The following is an 18,736-nucleotide window of genomic DNA, read 5'->3' on the forward strand; positions in this document are numbered from 1 at the left end:
TTCATAATCTTAATTTTGCATTTAATCCTTCATTAGTTTCATCAATTAAAACTATGTCATCCACAAACAACATGCACCATGGAACTTCCCCCTGAGTATGTTTTGTCAATTCATCTTTAATTAATGCAAAGAGATAAGTGTCAAGTGCTAAAGATCCTTATAATTATAAAATCTAAAGTCTCTCCCATTGGTGTTCTAACACAGGTTGTTGCTCCCTCACCTAATTCAATAGAAATCCATCACAGATGTAAGAAGTCTAATCTAATCTAATAAATACTTTAGACCATCAAGTCTAAACTGATCCTATTCAATATGTTTTATTCGACTGTCCAACCCATTCAAAAGCCCCAATCCATTGATACCCCCTACTAATACAGCTTGACTTATGTCCCCTACCCATAAACTCACTCTAGGTGGATGGGGTCAGTTACAAGAAAAGGGGTCCACATTTTTTATTGAGCAGACAAACCTTAGTAATCAACTATAAGGATGTTTAAGACTTTAAGCAGCTTCCTTGTAATTACATTTTTTTATAATAATTGATTTATGGCCCATCCATGATAGAATATTCTATTGGATAAACCATTGATAAATAAAATGGAAATCTTAAAACATGCTAGCTTGTATGTATTCATTTTATTTAGACATAAGTAAATATAATTAAATATTATTGGAGTTGAGAGAAATTAATATAATATCAATAAAATCCTTTGCAAACAAGCATGGGAACGTAGGTTTAAATTTGAGAGAAATTAATTTGAGGGAAAAAAATGACAAAAACTAGGTCTATGAGAGTTTGGTAATGGTTAGGCCTCTTCAAGTTGCTGTTGGGCTGGGCCCATGTAAAAATTGTAAGTTTTAGTCTCAATTCAAATGCATAGTTGAGGGCAGTCTTAGGGTTTAAGAGGGTCTAGGCTAAGAGAACCTTGGCAAGGAATTTACTAAGAGTTTTGGCTTGTTCAAGGAAGAGTTGTAAAATGGGCGGGTGGAAATTAAAGAATAAATGATGAAATAAAAAAAAAAAAGATTGAGTTTGATTCAGTTTTCCCTTAAAAGGCTGAAGGAAAGTGAAAAAGTTGGTGAGAGGTAAAGACATGGACATGAAGAAGTGTGGTTTGAGTGATGGAATTTAGAAGGACAAAGGGAATGTTCGATAGGCTATGAATGGAGGGTGAGAGATCCTCTTCTCCTCTAGTTTTTATTTTTATTTTTCGTTTTTTTTTGATAAATGATTTTCTCCTCTAGTTGAGGATATAGTTCTTTTTGCAGCTTTGATTAATAGCAGCGATTAGTAGGGCTACTTTCTTATAGAGACCAACTTTGTAGAAAAGAAAAAGAAAATGCTGGAGGTTACTTCATATCAAATCTACCCTTCGAAGACTCTTATAGTTGGGGCCAACAATGGTTAATGGCCTTTTATTCCCCATGTATTATGCAGATTTGCAAAGAACTGAACAATAAAATTGAATGAAAATAGTAATAATAATCTATACTATACATATAAAGCAAGGTTGTTCATACCACCCTTCATCTTCTTTTTGGATAGGGATATGTACCAACAAACACTCCCAACACTACCCAACAGGGCATTGCAGTCACACATTGGGAACATCTCCTTTGTCATTCATGGGGAGATGGGGATGTTCCCAATGTACAACTGCAATGGCTGGTTGGTACATTGTTGGCACCAAGTGTAATTTGTAGCTGATCCGAACTCCTCTTTTCTCCATTCCCCTTGGTCCTTTCTTGCTTCCTCTCTCTCTCTCTCTCTCTCTCTCTCTCGATCCCTCCTTCCTCAATTCCCCCTTTCCATCCCTCCCATGTTGCCAAGTGGCACTCCTCTCTCCTTCACTAGAGTCCCACTCCAACTTTCTCTCTCTCTCTTTCTCTCTCTCTCTCTCTCATTCCTCAATTCCCCCTTCCCAGCCCTCCAATGTAGCCAAGTGGCACTCCTCTCCCCTTCACTCTCTCTCTCTCTCTCTCTCTCTCACCCACACACACACACACACACACACACACACACACACACACACACACATATTTTAAATCACCTAATAGCCATCTCTCCTCTTAAAATTTCTCTTAAACTATCTCTCTTGCCTAAAGCATCCACCCAAAACACCTCCTAATCTATCTCATATACCCAATAAACAATTTAATTCTCTCTTTCCCATTCCCTATCTTTCTATCTATCTATTTCTCTCTTTCTCTCTCCTCATTCCATATACATGCGTTTAATTTTTCATCAATGTATTAAAACATTAATGTTTAAATTAACACTTAAATATTGAAATAGTATGAGTTAAAGTATCTAAAATAAGAAAAAAATAAATAATACAATAAGTCAAATAATAAAAGTAAAGTAATAAAAGTAAATAATTAATAAAAAATCTTATTACAAGTATAAATAATATTAATATTGTAATTATAAAATTTCCTCTCTCTCTCTCCATGGGACATTTTGGGGCGCACACATCACAATTTTTGTTGATGTTGAAATGTTACCCTGTAACAAGAAGATGGGTCAAGACAATGACTCTGATGGATTGGATCATTATATAACCCAAAAGTTATCTGCCTAATTTATTTTGGTTATCGATTTGAATAGATCTTGATTAATTCAGTTTGGTTTGCCAAATATGTTATACAAATTTTTAGAAAATATATCTTGAAAAGAAATATTAGAAACACTATTGACTAATTGTTTTTGTTAAAATATTAATTTCACCATTAATTACATTTTCAATAAAATATTTTTTTTGTTAAAAAGTTACTATTTTTTTTTGTAAATTATGTGAAATTTTCATTGCTAATTTTCTAAAAATATTTTTCAGTAAACATGAATTGTCAACTTTGTCTTATAGCTCCATTATGATGAAACTTAATTTTTTGAAGCATTGAGTGGTAGATCAAATGGATGAGGTTGTTTCCCCAATTTTGTTAGTTTCCGAGGAGAAAAAGAAAGCACGAGAAGAAATGAACAGGGCCCTAAAAATCGATATGCATCAAGAAGATGAATTTAATGGGTTAGGTTATTTGAAAACCCGAAAACTACTTAACTTGATAATTTCAATTACCAATTCATACTGAATTGGATCAAATCTGGTTTGATCGGTTTGGCCGGTTTATGCAATTTTCAAAACAAAGAGTGTAGATTAGGGTAATTTGAATACCTAAAATCTGCCCACCATTAGCTTCAATTACCAGTTCATATTGAACTTGACCAATGTGGTTTGATCGATTTGACTTAACTATGCAATTTTGAAAATAGAAAGAACAAATAAGGGAATTTTTTACTAAAAAAAATTTAATGTTGTTAATTAGAAAATAACTAAAAACCCAGAAAAGGGAAGATAACAAAAAAATTATTAACAATTTTGTTAATTGACATAAAAAATTATAAAATAAGGGAAATTTTCTGAAAACAATTCAGAAAATAACAGAAATTAGAAAAGCTTAAATTTTTAATTAATTGATAAAATAAGATACAATTTCACTAAAAATAACAGAAAATTTGTAACTTATTAAAATTAATATCTATCAAGAAAATATTAAAAAAATCAACAAGGAACAAAAAATAAGGGAAAATTTAAAATAGCAACTTGCTTGACATGATTAACTTATTAAGTAAATTATTCATTAAAAAATTAATTCTACAAAAATTATAAAATTTAAAGTTTAAACTATTAAAAAAAATTAACATAACAAAAACATTAAAAATTTGATAACACATTTAACAAAATTATTTGATTAGTTAAAATTGATACACGTTAATAAAAACATAATTTAATAAAATTAAAAAATATATATATTTTAAATTTAACTTAATAAAAATATAACTCGCCCTCTTCCTAATCCTTTCTGGATTTTTTGTTTTTTTCTAAATTTATTAGACAATACATAAACTGAGAATAATGCTAAGATGGATTGGGTCCATCTTGGCCCAATTATAGATGTCCTAAGACTCCTGCCTATTTTTCACTTAACAAAGTTTGTGCATCACATTTAAGAGTAATAAAACTAGTAAAATATAATAAAAATAATACAAATTAATACTAATTTATCTAACAATTTGGACTGGACTTGGTACTAATTGGCCCAATTGATAATGTGATAAGGCTCCTGCCACAATTAATTTCTTTTAATAACACTTTAATTGTATTGCACGGGGCCCATCTAGTACAATAATAAACAGAATAATATAACTGCAAGGAAAAACTAATTAATTGATGATGGGCTTAATAAAAGGAAATGGTAGTACCTATTTAGAAGCTGTTGATTGCATCTAATATTTGTAATTAAATCTTTCTCTCATCAAACCTTTTTTCAATCCAGATGTTTCTTTTTTCTTCCTCTTTTTATTTTATTTATTTATTTTTTCGTGTAATGATCAAGAGGGGTTCAAATGAGAGGAGAGGTAAATCAAACTTTATAGATGCCGATGATGCTAAAATTATCAACGTGTATAACCATCTCATCCAGGTCACTAATTAAGAGGTGGAGAATCAAGAGTTGGCGTGGAATCACAATCAAATCTCCAAAAATACTAATACAGTAAGTTGACTAATAAGGCCCCGTTTGATTCACAGGAATAGGGGTCTGGAATCAGAATGGGATTGGCTTATTCTGATTACAATTATTTGGTTGACGGAATTAGAATCCCATTCCCATTCCTATTGGAATGGCATCTCTGTTCCTCTCTTTGGAATGAAATCTCATTCTTGTTGATTTCAATTCCCATTCTCATTTTTGTCTGAACCAAACAGACTATAGGAATAGACCATTCCCATTCCGAATCCAAAGATGCTTAGAAAATAATAATGAAACCAAACATGATAAATAAATCAAATTAAGACTACTACTCCTCCGTCCACATTGCCTTCTCTCATTTAGGTTTGGTTGCGTGAACCGCAGCAGTTGTTCAGGCTTTATATATGACTCTCTACTAGACCTTCAGTAACATCAACAGACAATCCTTTTTATAGTCCTCAACCTCCTCAGCACTTTCAGTTCGTTTTCTCCTTGGCTTCAAAAGGATGGCCGAAGGCGTGCTTTTTGACATTGTAGGAAAAATATTGGTGAGTTTAACCTCCCCCGCTCTTCTAGAGATTGAATTGGCATGGAATGTCCAAGAAAATCTTGAAAAGCTCAAGGACAAACTATCAGCAATCAAAGCTGTGCTTTTGGATGCAGAGGAGCAGCAAGCCAAGAACAAAGCCGTGAAAGACTGGGTGAGAAGGCTCAAGGACGTTGTTCATGATGCAGATGATGTGGAAGATGAATTTGCAACAGAAGTTTTGTGATGGCAAGTGGAGATCCCTGGAAAAGGAGGTATATGCAACTTCTTTTCATGTTTAAATCCCATTGCATTTCACTTTAAGGGGGTGTTCTTTTTTAGGATTTTCAGAGGGGGAAATTTGGTCAATGGGATTTTGGTTTCCATTGACCAAGAATCTTGTGTTCATTTTTCAGATTTATGTGGGAATTAGGGAAAGTTTATTTTCCTGGGTGGATAAATAACTTTTCCATTGCTAACACTTGAATGGGACAAAAATGCCCTTTTTAATAATGAATTGTTATGGCTAAAATAATCATTACCTTATTTACATAGAAAATAAAAGAACATGGGTAAATGCACTTACCCGGGCAAATGTTTCCTAGGAGAAAGTTACCTAGATAGTTGTATTTACTTGAATAAATAGCTTACTGAAAAACGAACGGAGCGTAAGATGTGCCATCAAATAAAACAGATAACTAAGAGACTTGATGCGATTGCATCAGATATATTCCAATTTACGAAGAGATTGCTTGATACTAGGCCAATTGCAAAGGTAGAGAGGGAGGAAACCCACTCTTTCATACGTACATATCATGTTATCGGACGAGACTAGGATAAAAAGAAAATTATAGATCTTTTATTGACCTCGGGTGGTGGTGGTGATCATCTAGAGCAGGTTTCCATTATTCCCATAGTTGGAATTAGGGGAATGGGGAAGACCACACTTGCCCAATTGGCCTACAACGAGCAGAGTGTCGCAGACTATTTTCAATTGAGAATGTGGGTATGCGTGTCAAATGACTTTGATGTGAAAAAGCTAACACAAAAGATTGTAAAATGTGCCAATGCCAATATAGATTGTTCCAACAAAGAAATGGAGCAATTGTAGGCAGACCTTCAAAAAGAATTGAATGGGCGGAGATATTTACTTGTGTCAGACAATGTGTGGAATGATAAAATAGAGAAGTGGTCTAAACTTAAAGAATTGCTAATGGGTGGTTCTATGGGAAGTAATATCTAGTAACAACCCGAAGCAAAAAGGTGGCATCAATCATGGGCGCAATTGGTATCAAAGCATACCATTTGGCGGGGTTGAGCGAAGATGAGTGTTGGTCTTTGTTCAAAAAGTGGGCATTTGATGAGTAAGAGCACGAAGGAAATCATCCAAACCTTGTGAAGATTGGAAAGGAAATTGTGAAGAAATGTAAGGGAGTACCCTTAGCAGCAAGAGCACTAGGGAGTCTAATGCGCTTTAAAACCCAAGAAAGTGAATGGTTTTGTATGTGCAAAATAATGAAATATGGAGAATAGAAGAGGAAGTACTTGATGATGATGATACTCAAGGGAACAAAATTTTACCTGCATTGAGGCTGAACTATGATCACATACCATCCAAATTGAAACATTGCTTTGCTTATTGCTCATTATTCTCCAAAGATCATAAAATTTAAAAGGAGACCTTGATCCAATTATGGATGGCACAAGGGTTCATTCAATCAATTGAAGGGAGTCATCGGAGTTTAGAGGATATAGGTGAAGAGTATTTCAACGACTTATTATGGAGATGCTTGCTTTTGTTGGGCCTTGAGGGGAGTCACAGACCACAGGGAATTGCCAAAACTAGGGGCTTCGTACACGTACACACATGTAAAACTTGTACACAAGAGATAGACACCACTAACGACTCAAAAGCCTAAGCTATTGGGTTATGGGCCACTCTTGTATATAAGTCCCTTGTACTTCTTGTGTCTTTCCAATGTGGGACTCTCTTTCATTCCTCATTCCATACACCTACTCACATGTGCACCCCAACAATCCCCCTCTCACATGTGAGTTTCTTTAACCACTTGCCCTCAAATGGAAGTTGATCACCAAACTTGACATCTACCCATATTGCACTTCATGCACAAACACCAAATGCCTTTGTTCATGACCATAGGGAGCCTACCACCTCCTACTACCTATTCGAACACACATAACCATGGGTGGTATCATGGTAACCACGTACATGCTCTTGGAAACCGATCACCAACTACTCTCACTCAACCTATTTGACCATGGGGAACCAGTAGAGCCATGAGAGCAATCGCATGCAAACTACTTGACCATGGGGAAAGGAAGCAAAGCCTTGGGAGCCACCATCATGCTCATCTGTCAACACTTGCACCCAGCCAAACCTTTGGCTCTGATACCACTTGTTGGGCCTCGAGGGGGGTCACAGACCACGAGGAGTAGTCAAAACCGAGGGCTTCGTACACATACACGTGTGTAAACTTGTACACAAGAGATGGACACCACTTACGACTCAAAAACCTAAGCTATTGGGTTATGGGCCACTCTTGTATATAAGTTCCTTGCACTTCTTGTGTCTTTCCAATGTGAGACTCTCTTTCATTCCTCATTCCATGCACCTATTCACATGTGCATCCCAACAATTTCAAAATGTAGAAGAAGATGAAGAGGGGAACATAATAAGCTGTAAAATGCACAACCTTGTACATGACCTTGCTCAGTCAGTTTCAGGGGGTGACAATTGTCAGATTGATGAAATGGGTCAATTATCTTCCGTAAATATTCCTAAAAGAGCTCGACACTTGACCATTGTTGATTCTAACTTGGTTTTGCTATGAAGTAGTCAATTCCTTTTGAAACTTCAGAAGGTGAGGACACTATTATTGTTGCATGAACGTGAGACTTTGGTTGCTAGATCATCATCACCATCTTGCAACATAAACATTGGTTCATCAAATTTCCATTGCTCACGTGTGTTAAACTTAAAAAATACATGTATAAGAGGGTTGGTAGGTTCTATTTTCCAACTAAAGCACTTAACGTATCTTGACCTCTCTCACACTAAAATTGCTGAGACAGTACTCCCTGCACTTATTACCAAGCTGCAAAATTTGCAAACCCCAAGGGGGCGTTCTTTCTTTGGATTTGGAGAGGGGGGAAAGTTGGTCAATAAGATTTTGGTTTCCATTGACTAAGAATCCCATGTTCTTTTTTTAGTTTTATATGGGGACCAGGGAAAGTTTATTTTCTTAGGTATCACTTACCCATGAAATTAGAGATACCCATCTCCTAGGTGGGTAAATAATTTTCCCACCTATATGGGAAAGTTGCCAACACTTATATGAGACAAAAATGCCATTTTTAATAATGAAATTCTATGGCTAAAATGGTCATTGCCTTATTTACTTGGGAAATAAAAGAACATGGGTAAATGCACTTACCTGGTTAAGTGTTTCCAAGGAAAAACTTGCCCAGATAATTGTATTTACCCAAGTAAACAACTTACCAAAAAGTGAACGGGGCCTAAAACTCCGTGAATGTAATGTTAGAAAATTGCCCAAAGCTATTTGGAAATATGAGGAGCTTAAGATATATTGACCTCTCTTGAAACCACTACGTCCAAGCACTCCCCACTTCTATTTCAAAACCACAGAATTTGCATACCCTGATTCTTCATGGCTGCACACTTAGAAGTTTGCCAGTAAATTTTTGAAAGCTGACTGCACTGAGAACAATCAAGGAACTAAAGTTTTTTGTTAGCAAGGACACACTAAGAGACCTTAGATTGAGGGAATTGCAAGGCCTGAGACAGCTTAGTGGTGAGTTAAGGATTGATGGGCTCGAACATGTGAGAGATGCCACGGATGCCAAAGAAGCAAGTTTGAAGGAGAAGCCATACCTTCGATCCTTGACATTAACATGGGGTTTCAAGTACTATTACGACAATAATGATGCAAATACTCCAACCACATCCAAATTTAAAAGAGTTGATCATAAGGTGGTATGGAGGGATCAAATTTGCCTCCTGGATGATAAAATCCTCACTTCTCCCAAATCTAGTAAGAATCGAGTTATATGGTGAGTGCTCAAAATGCGAATCTATTGAGTTGTCTGGCTCACTCCCTTCCCTTGACAATCTCACTTTATGGAATTTAAAAGCCCTCAAGAACATTATCAGTAAATTGAGGAGAGGAGAAGGGTTCTTCCCATCGCTAAAGCTTCTCAGTCTCCGAGAGACATGCCTATGTTGGAGAGTTGGTCAATAATAGTTGATGATAGAACCACGAGTACAACCAACACAATGATTTGGGGAATATAGTCTCAGCGTTGGCATTCATCATCTCTATCTTTGTTCCACCCAATACCTCAGGTTGGTAGTCGTTCTACTCCATCTTCATATGGATGGTTATGCATATTTTCTCAGCTATGCTCAGCATTCCTTGCATTTACAAATTAAGTAACAAATGTGTTAAATAAGATCTATTTACATTGAATAATCAGCCAATATCTTTTGTTAACTTTCTTGCTGCAACCCTTATGCATTTTTCTGTGTACATTTTATCTACTTCATCTACTGGATCCCTAGACCTCTAAAAGGAGATGTCTAATTACCCACACACGTGGGCCTATCTTGGTTTCAGAAATACACATTCAAAGTAAGTTCAGGTCTCCTACCAACAAATTCTTCTCACATTCTTACCCACAAGACACTACAGGCGCACATTAGGAATATCTCTCTTGTCATTCAGGGCGAAATGTTCCCAATATATGATGGTAGTGCTTGTGAGAGAAATTTGTGGGTAGGAGATCCGGAGTGATTCAAAAGTATACATCTTTTCTTGTAACCATAGAATTCCTTGGAAGCAAAAAAATTCTGCACACTCTGAAATCATTGGCATCTAGTTGTACATTGGGAATATCTTCCCATGAATTTAACAAACATGTATGAAATATATTCCCAATAGCATTCCCTTAACTGGGTCCTTACAATGGATACATGGGCACAATGATCGAGTTCAAGTAATTCATCATTATTTTAACATAATAAATTAAAATTCCATTATTTTTAAATCGTATATAAATGGATTATAGTTAATTATTTATCATTTTTAACTTAGTAAATAAAAGTTACTATTAGATGGAAATTGAATGTTTTGTAATTCTTAATTAATGAATTAATAATTTTTATTAATTATTGTTAGATAAGAAATAGTTAATTTTGGGTCTTTAGTAATTTTTCTAGTTTTTTTATTAATCTTAGTTATCTCCAAATGGAATTTAAATGGGTTTTAGTTAATTTATATTATTTTTAAATGGAATGTTAAATAATAATTTGTATTAATTGTTTTTTAGGTAAATTATTACTATTTATTACTAATTTTTATTAACCTTAATAAAATTTAACTTCAACCATAATGTTAAGTATAGCTTCATTATAACCAACTTGTACGAAGTATAAATGACATTACATCCAACCAACCGATCAAAAAGCATTATCTTGGCCATGGATGGGGGGAGAAGTGTCAATCTTTGGAGAGAGGGGAGGTAAAAGTATGTCAAATATTTTTCACTTACTAAATGTACACGTTAGACTAGGGTTTCTTTTCAATTCCAATTGGCAACTGAAAGGAAACCAGAACTCTTTGATGGAGAAGTTCAATAGTCCGATATTCCATGTTTCCTTTTCAGTGAAAGCCAATCGCTAAGTGTAACAACAATTCTCAAAGTCGGGGATGCCGCAAATTTGGCGCCTACTCATCCTAATGCCCATTGACGTGCACTATAGAAACCAACAAAACTAGCTTCAATGATACTCCAACACCGGATTATTTATGGTTACGTGTATTTATTTTTGATTAATTGATTATTCATGTTAGAGTTATGTCCGTAATTCACGCAACGTGATTCATGCAATGGCTATTTCGGCCATGCACGATATAGTTTATCCGTCCGAATGTATTGTACATCTAGAACTCTATCTCAAATGATAGAGCTCTATGATCTCTATCCTAACTAACAGCCTTATCTTGTATTTTGTATATAAATCATCAATAATCCGAGATAATGATATTGAGCATTTTGATTCATCTTGAATTCAATCTCCTCTCTCACTTTCTCTCACTTGGTATCAGACCCATGGCCGACAATTCATCCTCTCCCCCCACCCACTTCCCTTCACCTTTTAGTAATCTTACCAACCTCATCTTTGTCAAACTTGACAAATAGAACTATCTATTATGGAAAGCTCAGTACCAACCCATGCTCGAAGGCCTTGGACTGTTCGGCTATCTTGATGGCTCCAACAAATGCCTACCATAGTACCTTGATGATACCATAGACACCTCTGGCATCAAAACTGTGAATCCAGTGTTCACCTCTTGGCAAATTCAAGACAAGTTGCTACTTAGTTGGGTTCTCGCAACTCTGACAAAGAGTGCGTTAGCTTAGGTCGTTGGATGTCGCACCTCCCATGAAGCCTGGACAACTTTAATTTAAGTGTATGTTTCTCTTTCTCAAGCCCGGATCATGCAGCTGAAGAATGATCTTCATCACCTCCACAAAGGATCGAAGGCAATGACTGATTATCTCCCGTGAATCAAAGGACTCACCGATGCTCTTAAAGCTATTAGACACGGCCTTTGCTCCGATGGCATCATTCTCCATACCACAGGGGGTTTAAGCCCAGATTATGACCCTCTAGTCACAGCTATTACAACCCGACATGATCCCCTATCCATTGAAGAACACAATCTCTTACTCCAGTTCGAATGCAGGCTAGATTGCTAGCATATAGCTCTCTCAGACTTACCTCTCTCCGCCAACTCAATAGTGCCCAAACTAGGAACTCGACCACTGAACTCCTATCGTGGTGGCGCTCCACCTTCGCATGGCCAAGGTAAGGGTCGTAACAATGATAACACCCAGTCACAACCGAAAGTTACTTGCCAAGTCTGTGGCAAAGTTGGTCACTCTGCCCTCTCTTGCTTCCATCCTTTCAATCTCAGCTTTCAAGCCACTGGAAATACCAATCAATCTAAGGCTCATGTTGCGGCTAACACCTTTGACTCCTAAGATGGTGATTGGTATTCAGACACTGGTGCCACAAATCACCTAAAAACAAACCTTGGCAACCTCTCTCTCCACTCTGGCTACAATGGCACTAACAAGATTGCTGTGGGTAACGAGGCAGGTTTGGATATTAAACATATTAGTCACACATCTCTTCATACTCCCTCTTGTATATTGCATTTAAATAATGTTCTATATGTGCCTGCTATCACCAAAAATCTGTTGTCAGTTTGCCAATTTTGTTGTGATAATGGCGTTATTTTAGAATTTGATGATTCTGGTTTCATTGTGAAGGACAAACATCGGGGGGCACCTCTTCTTTCCGGGCCGACTAAGGATGGTCTTTATCAACTCTAAATTCTTCATCTAGTAGTTCAAATAAGGAACTTGTGGTCCTTTTGGGTGTTCATACTACAGTTGATGGTTGGCACAAGCGTCTTTGGCATCCTTAGCAGTGTGTTGTCCAGCAAATTCTTCAACAGCACAACTTACTAGTTCCCTCCAAGTCCAGCTCAGTTTTTTGTCCTTCATGCGCCCGTAGCAAATCTCACCGTCTGCCTCACCCTCCTTCATCAACTAGTGTGTCTTCTCCTCTAGATGCTATTTACTCTAATTTATGGGGGCCTTCTTCAGTTCCCTCCACTAGTGGACATCGTTATTTTATTGAGTTTATTGATGCTTTTAGTCACTTCACATGGATATTTCCCTTATTCACTAAGTCTGAAGCCTTGCCTACTATTTTTCATTTCCACACCATGATTGAAAAATATTTGAATTAGTGTATTAAAATTTTACACACTGATGAAGGAGGTGAATACTGCAAATTCAAATCATATTTGCAAACACATGGCATTCTACATCGTTTCAATTGCCTTCACACACATGCCCAAAATGGGGTTGCTGAGCAAAAACAACACATTGTCAATACAGGCTTGACACTTCTTCATAATGCTCGTCTCCCTCACAACTTCTGGCATGAGGCTTTTGATATTTTGGTGTTTCTGATTAATCGCCTTCCAGCCTCCAAGCTTGGCCACAATTCTCCCTATGAGCTACTATTTGGATGTCCCCCGAATTATAGCTGCCTTAGAGTTTTTGGGTGTGACTACTATCCCTACTTGCGCCTTTACAACAAGTAGAAGTTTGATTATCTCACTCTTTGCTACACTTTTGTTGGCTACAACCCTTACCATAAGGGGTATCACTACTTGCCCAAGCCCATGGGTTGCCTCTACATTTCGGATTATGTGATGATCTTCAATGAAAATACTTTCTCCTATAGTGTTGGGCCTTCTTAGAGCGATGCTCCACCAGCATCTTTTCCTTCCATCTTGAGCCCACCCCGGTATTATCTCCCTGCCTTCAGCCCACCAATCTTCCTCTAGATTCGGACAACATTGTGCAACAATAGACCCATCAGTTCGCCCACCATCTCACTGACGCATTTAGCACCATCGCACCCTCACAGGCCCATCCGACCACCATTCAGTTTGCTGATGTGCCCGCACCCATTGCGCCTCCACAGGCCCATCCGCCTTCTTCAGTGACCCAGTTCATTACACAGCCCAACACTGACGTTCTTATTGAGCCCACTGGTACTAACACTCTCGCGTCTTTGGTTCCCGCTTGGTTTCTGTCAACTTATCATCCAAGGAAAAGGATTAGACATTGGACCCATCAATGGGAGAAGAAATCCACCACCATGAACTGATGTTTGGTTTCTGTCAATTTGTTTTAGATCTCTTTTGTTTTCACACTAAAAACTTTCTAACCCTCTTAACACTTTCTATAGTCCTAAAATATTCCTTAAAGTTTTCCTATCCCATCATTAGTTCATTCTTCATAGACTTATACTTGGGTCTATGGTTTTATCGGGTCAAATTCAAATTGGGTCCAACCACATAAATTGAAATTTGAATCCGGCCAATCAGATATAGGTTATCTGCTTAGGTTCAGATCATGCAAAACTATATCAGATTCAGATTTAATCAATTCTTTATATTTCTTTTAAACAAATAAAAAATGACCAGTCCTATTAGTTTGTATCTAATGTAGAAGCTAAAGAGTCAGAATTGGAATTTTGTGAAATTTTGTGTTTTCGTATTTTTGGACATTAGGGATATGTTTGTATTTTCCTATGGAGTCCAATGGTAGGGTCTAATTTGTCTAGTAGTGTGTTTATGTTTAATGTTTAAGTCATTGAATAAGAGTTATTGAGTCTTAGTTTAATACAAGTATGATGGTAAATAGTGAGAGACGAGGGAAGGATTATTTATTTTCAATGATATCTACTCACCACAAAGTTGAGGCTTAAGTGAACACCCACAACAACTACTAATTCTTTCCATTCTTCCCATGCAGTAATCAGCCAATGAAGACTGTCAATGACCATCTCACTTTGTGCTTTGAATCTCTTAATGGCCATTTGTTTTACACCAATAAGTTCATTGGTACAAGAACTCACATCAGATAGTCTAGACTGGTATCAGGTCTTCCATTTCTAGGTCCTTCAAAAACTTCATCTTTGGACAATGAGTGAGAAACATGTGCTAATTTCTTGTCTTTCTTCTTGGCTTTTGCTTTTGCAAAATAAGATCAGATTCGAATCTATTTGGATTGGATAGGGGTGATTCTGATTTGAAAATCCAATGAGGGTATATCTGAATCCATCAAAATAAGATCAGATTTTGGATCGGAACAAATTGTGGTCCGATCTATTTACACCCCTAGTCTTATATACCTTTACTCTGTGTAGTTCATCACCCGTTTCCATTAATAAGATTGTGCTAGATTAGAAATTTGGGGGTTAGAGACCTATTGTGTTTCAGCGTTTTTTACTGGTAGGGCTGTTCACGGGTCGGGTTGGGTCAGTTTACTGGGGTTTTCCCAATCGACCCGACCTGGTCGGGTTACCTGAGATGAAAACCGAAATCGACCCAGTGTTAAGAAAAACTGATCTAGTCGGTTTGAATCGGGTTGGGTCAGTTTGGGTCGGTTTCAATTTTGCCCCTATACAAAAAGGACATAGAAGCCTAGAAGGAAATATCTATTCTGAAAACTGAAAACTGAAGTTTTTAAGATATTTTCTAGAAATATATTTAAAAAGTTAGAATTAGAATAGAAGACAAAAGTTATCAAGAAAATAGAAAGTTAAACTGTTTTATAGAAAGAAGGCTGAAATTTATATATTTGAAGAAACTTTCTAAGTTCTAATCTAAGTAAAAAATGATACCTAATTCTAATTGTAATTACCTAATTGGTTGCCTATTTGGTGTAAAAGATTATAGAAACTAGGATAGAGACAACTTAGTTAAATAGGAACTAGAAGACTAGGTTAGGTTGTAATTAGGAATTAGGATAGAGGCAACACAGTTAAGTAGGAACTAAGTCGGTTCGGTTTGGGTTGGTTTCGGTTTTCTTGTGTGAAAACCGAAACTAACCCGAACCATCGGTTTATGAATTTGTACAACCCAAAACTGACCGGTGCTTATGAAAACCTGGCCAACTCGGGTTGGGTTGGTCTGGGTTGGTCGGTTTGGTCGGGTTGTGCCTTCTTATGAACAACCCTATTTACTGGTATAATAATAATCCACATGAGTTTTCAAGGTATGTTTTGAAAATTTGGAAGAAAATGAAGGATAAAAGACCTATTATGTTTAGTCCTTTTACCACTATTTTAATTATAATAAGATTTTATAATCAATTACTAACTTTTATTACTTTGCATTTATGATTTATCTTATTTTATTATCTACTTTTTCTTATTAGCATATAAGGTATATTTGATTTATCTTATTTAAATTTTTAAATTTTAAATTATACAATGTACTGGGAAGGGGGAAAGTAGGGGTGGCCACGAGCCGAGCTATTCACGAGCTGTTCGAGCTCAGCTCGTGAAAAGATTGGCTCAGCTCGGTCTAAACCGAGCTTCAAGCCGAATTTGAGCCTACCATATGGGATTGTTTGCCAGTCGAGCCGAGCTTGAGCTTAATATAGCTCGGCTCGTAAGGCTCGTGAGCCTAGTCGAGTACATGTACATAAGGTGTCACCTCGGCTACTAAGGGAGACCTCGGTTCGGCACATTGGCAACTGAGGGAGACCTCGGCTTGGTACCTCGACAACTAAGGGAGACCTCGACTTGACACCTCATTAGCTTAGGGAGACCTCGGCTTGGTAGCTTAGCTCAACACCTCGGCTACTAAGGAGACCTACAATCAGAGGCAACCGAGCTCGAGCCGAGCCGAGATTGAACTTCCTAGATTTTGACTCGAGTCGAGCTCGAGCTCAAGTCACTAGTTCAAACAAAGCTTGAACCTGATAATTTATGACCGAGCCGAGATCGAATATCCAGATATTCAGCTTGGGTCAGCTCGACTCCCTAGTGGAAAGAGATTGAGAGAGAGAGAGAGAGGTTAGATAGTCCATTGGGGATGTAAGATAATATTTAAGAGATGCTTTAGAAAAAAATATGTGGAAGAGATAGTATAAGAGAAATTTTAGGAAAGGGCCAGGTTTTACAAGTGATTCAATGAGATGGTATCGTTAATTAGGGAATTAAAATAATAAAATAAAATAAACATTAAAACTACAATGAGGATTTTGGAGTCTGATGTAGATTAATGTTAAAGGAGACAATTTGATTGGTCGAAGCATATTCAATACCTTGTCTTTTAGCTATCATAAATTTTGGAATAGATACGTAGATGGATTTTTGTGTGGTGCCATGATGATAGTGTGTGTGAGGATGGGAAGAAAGATCTATATTGAGAATGACAAACTTATTATTAAAATTCCATAAAATATTTATTTGCATCGACCTTTTTTTCTCTCTCTCTAGTGATTGAATGCCTATGATGTCTTCAGCTTTTTGTTTCCTTCTTATTACCTATCAAACCAAATATAACTTAAAGTGCATCAAGAAGAGTAATTGTTTCATATTCATGACATGAATCATCTAAATTTAGCTTTCTGAACAAAAAAGTCTAGACATAGAGTTGCAAACAATATATTAGTTTAGAATAATAGCAAAAGCACATTAAAGTATTATGATGCGGCACGATTCGGGCACTCCTAACTGGCTCCTTGTTGGCGACGGACAACACCTGAGAAGATGGAAAGGTAGGATTCCCGAGGATTTATCCGGTGGGAATACTCCGATGCTTAAGTCAGAACGCAAGGAAAAAAAAAAAGAAGAGTGCGAAAGCTAAGAGTGTAGGTCGCGCTTTATCACTATACTCGAGAGATTAGCTCGCGAGCAAAGATGTATTTAGTTTAGAGTATGAGAGTGCCAAAGTATTCAAAAGTCTGAAGATCCCTTTTCTCTTCTGTCTTGAGGGCTTTTATAGGGGTGTTCTTGTCAGATCGGGCGTAACCGCCACTGGGCCCCTGCCACAGTCGTTACCTGCCAGGGCTGCACAGGTGGCCGTTGCAACGTACTCCTTGCCCAGATGAGGGACACGTCTCCAAAGGGCAGGCGTGCTTCCTCCTGCTGAGAGACATGGGTGCAGACTGTCGAAAGGACAGGGACTGCGCCGTCAGTCAAGGGACGTGATACAATCTGATTGGTATGACCTGTCAGATAGAAGCTTCCTAAGGAACGCTCACGCTATTCACTTGCGAGCTACTTTGTAGTGAGCTTAGGAATAGTTCAGGGTTACCCTTATTAGAATTGGTCCCTGGGATGACTTATCTTCTTTGTGGCTCGAGTGAGATGGTTTCCCTAGCTTGCGAGCTAAAGTTGCCTCGGAATATCCCCTTCGGGGTAGCTCGGGGAACCCAAAGCTCGTGTTGTAGCGAGCTCTTTCTTCAGCGGGATATGATATAGTGAGCTGCTTTATAGGCTCGTTACCTAGTTGTTACCAGGCCATGATGCTGAGCTGTTGCTCGTGCTATGTCGGGTCCACGTGTCAATGTTTCGTAGGTCGGGCCAAATCATCCTCCATCATAATACATTATAGAATTTGCAATTCATACATAAAGGAAAAATAGTAATAGAAGAACAATAGAATTTAGTTGGAAAAGAAAGATAGGATGGACCTAGAGCTTTTGGCCTTACCTACGACGAATGGACATGAAAGATGAGAGTGGAATCGTGGTGTGAAATTTCAAGGGCACCCTACCTTTGGTGTTAAGGGCCTTAAGGCTTGACGCGTCGATTGAGGGGGGGGGGAGAGAAAGAGAGAGAGAGAGAGAGAGAGAGAGAGAGAAAGAGAGAGAGAGAGAGAGAGAGAGAGAGAGAGAGAGAGAGAGAGAGAGAGAGAGAGAGAGAGAGAGAGAGAGATAATTTGTTGATTCTTTGCAATGGATAGATGCTAAGAAAACGGAAATCTATAACAAGCCAAACACACATGAACTGAAAGGTTTAAACTTTGGTCCTTAATGATCGGTGTTTTTTGAACAAGTTAGAAGTAATGGAAGGGGAAGGCATTCAAGATCTTATTATCAATAAATTTGATAGTTTTGTAAAATCATTATTTTATTAATTTTGGTAATCTTAGAGAAAACTAATATAATACAATTTTGTTAACTTACAAAATTAATATTGGTGAATTTGGAAAAATTAATTTTGATAGGTTTGTAATTAATTGTGGTAAGCTC

Source organism: Nelumbo lutea, chromosome 2 (genome assembly GCF_056320005.1).
Source record: "Nelumbo lutea isolate HS-2025 chromosome 2, American lotus-T2T, whole genome shotgun sequence".
NCBI lineage: Eukaryota > Viridiplantae > Streptophyta > Magnoliopsida > Proteales > Nelumbonaceae > Nelumbo > Nelumbo lutea.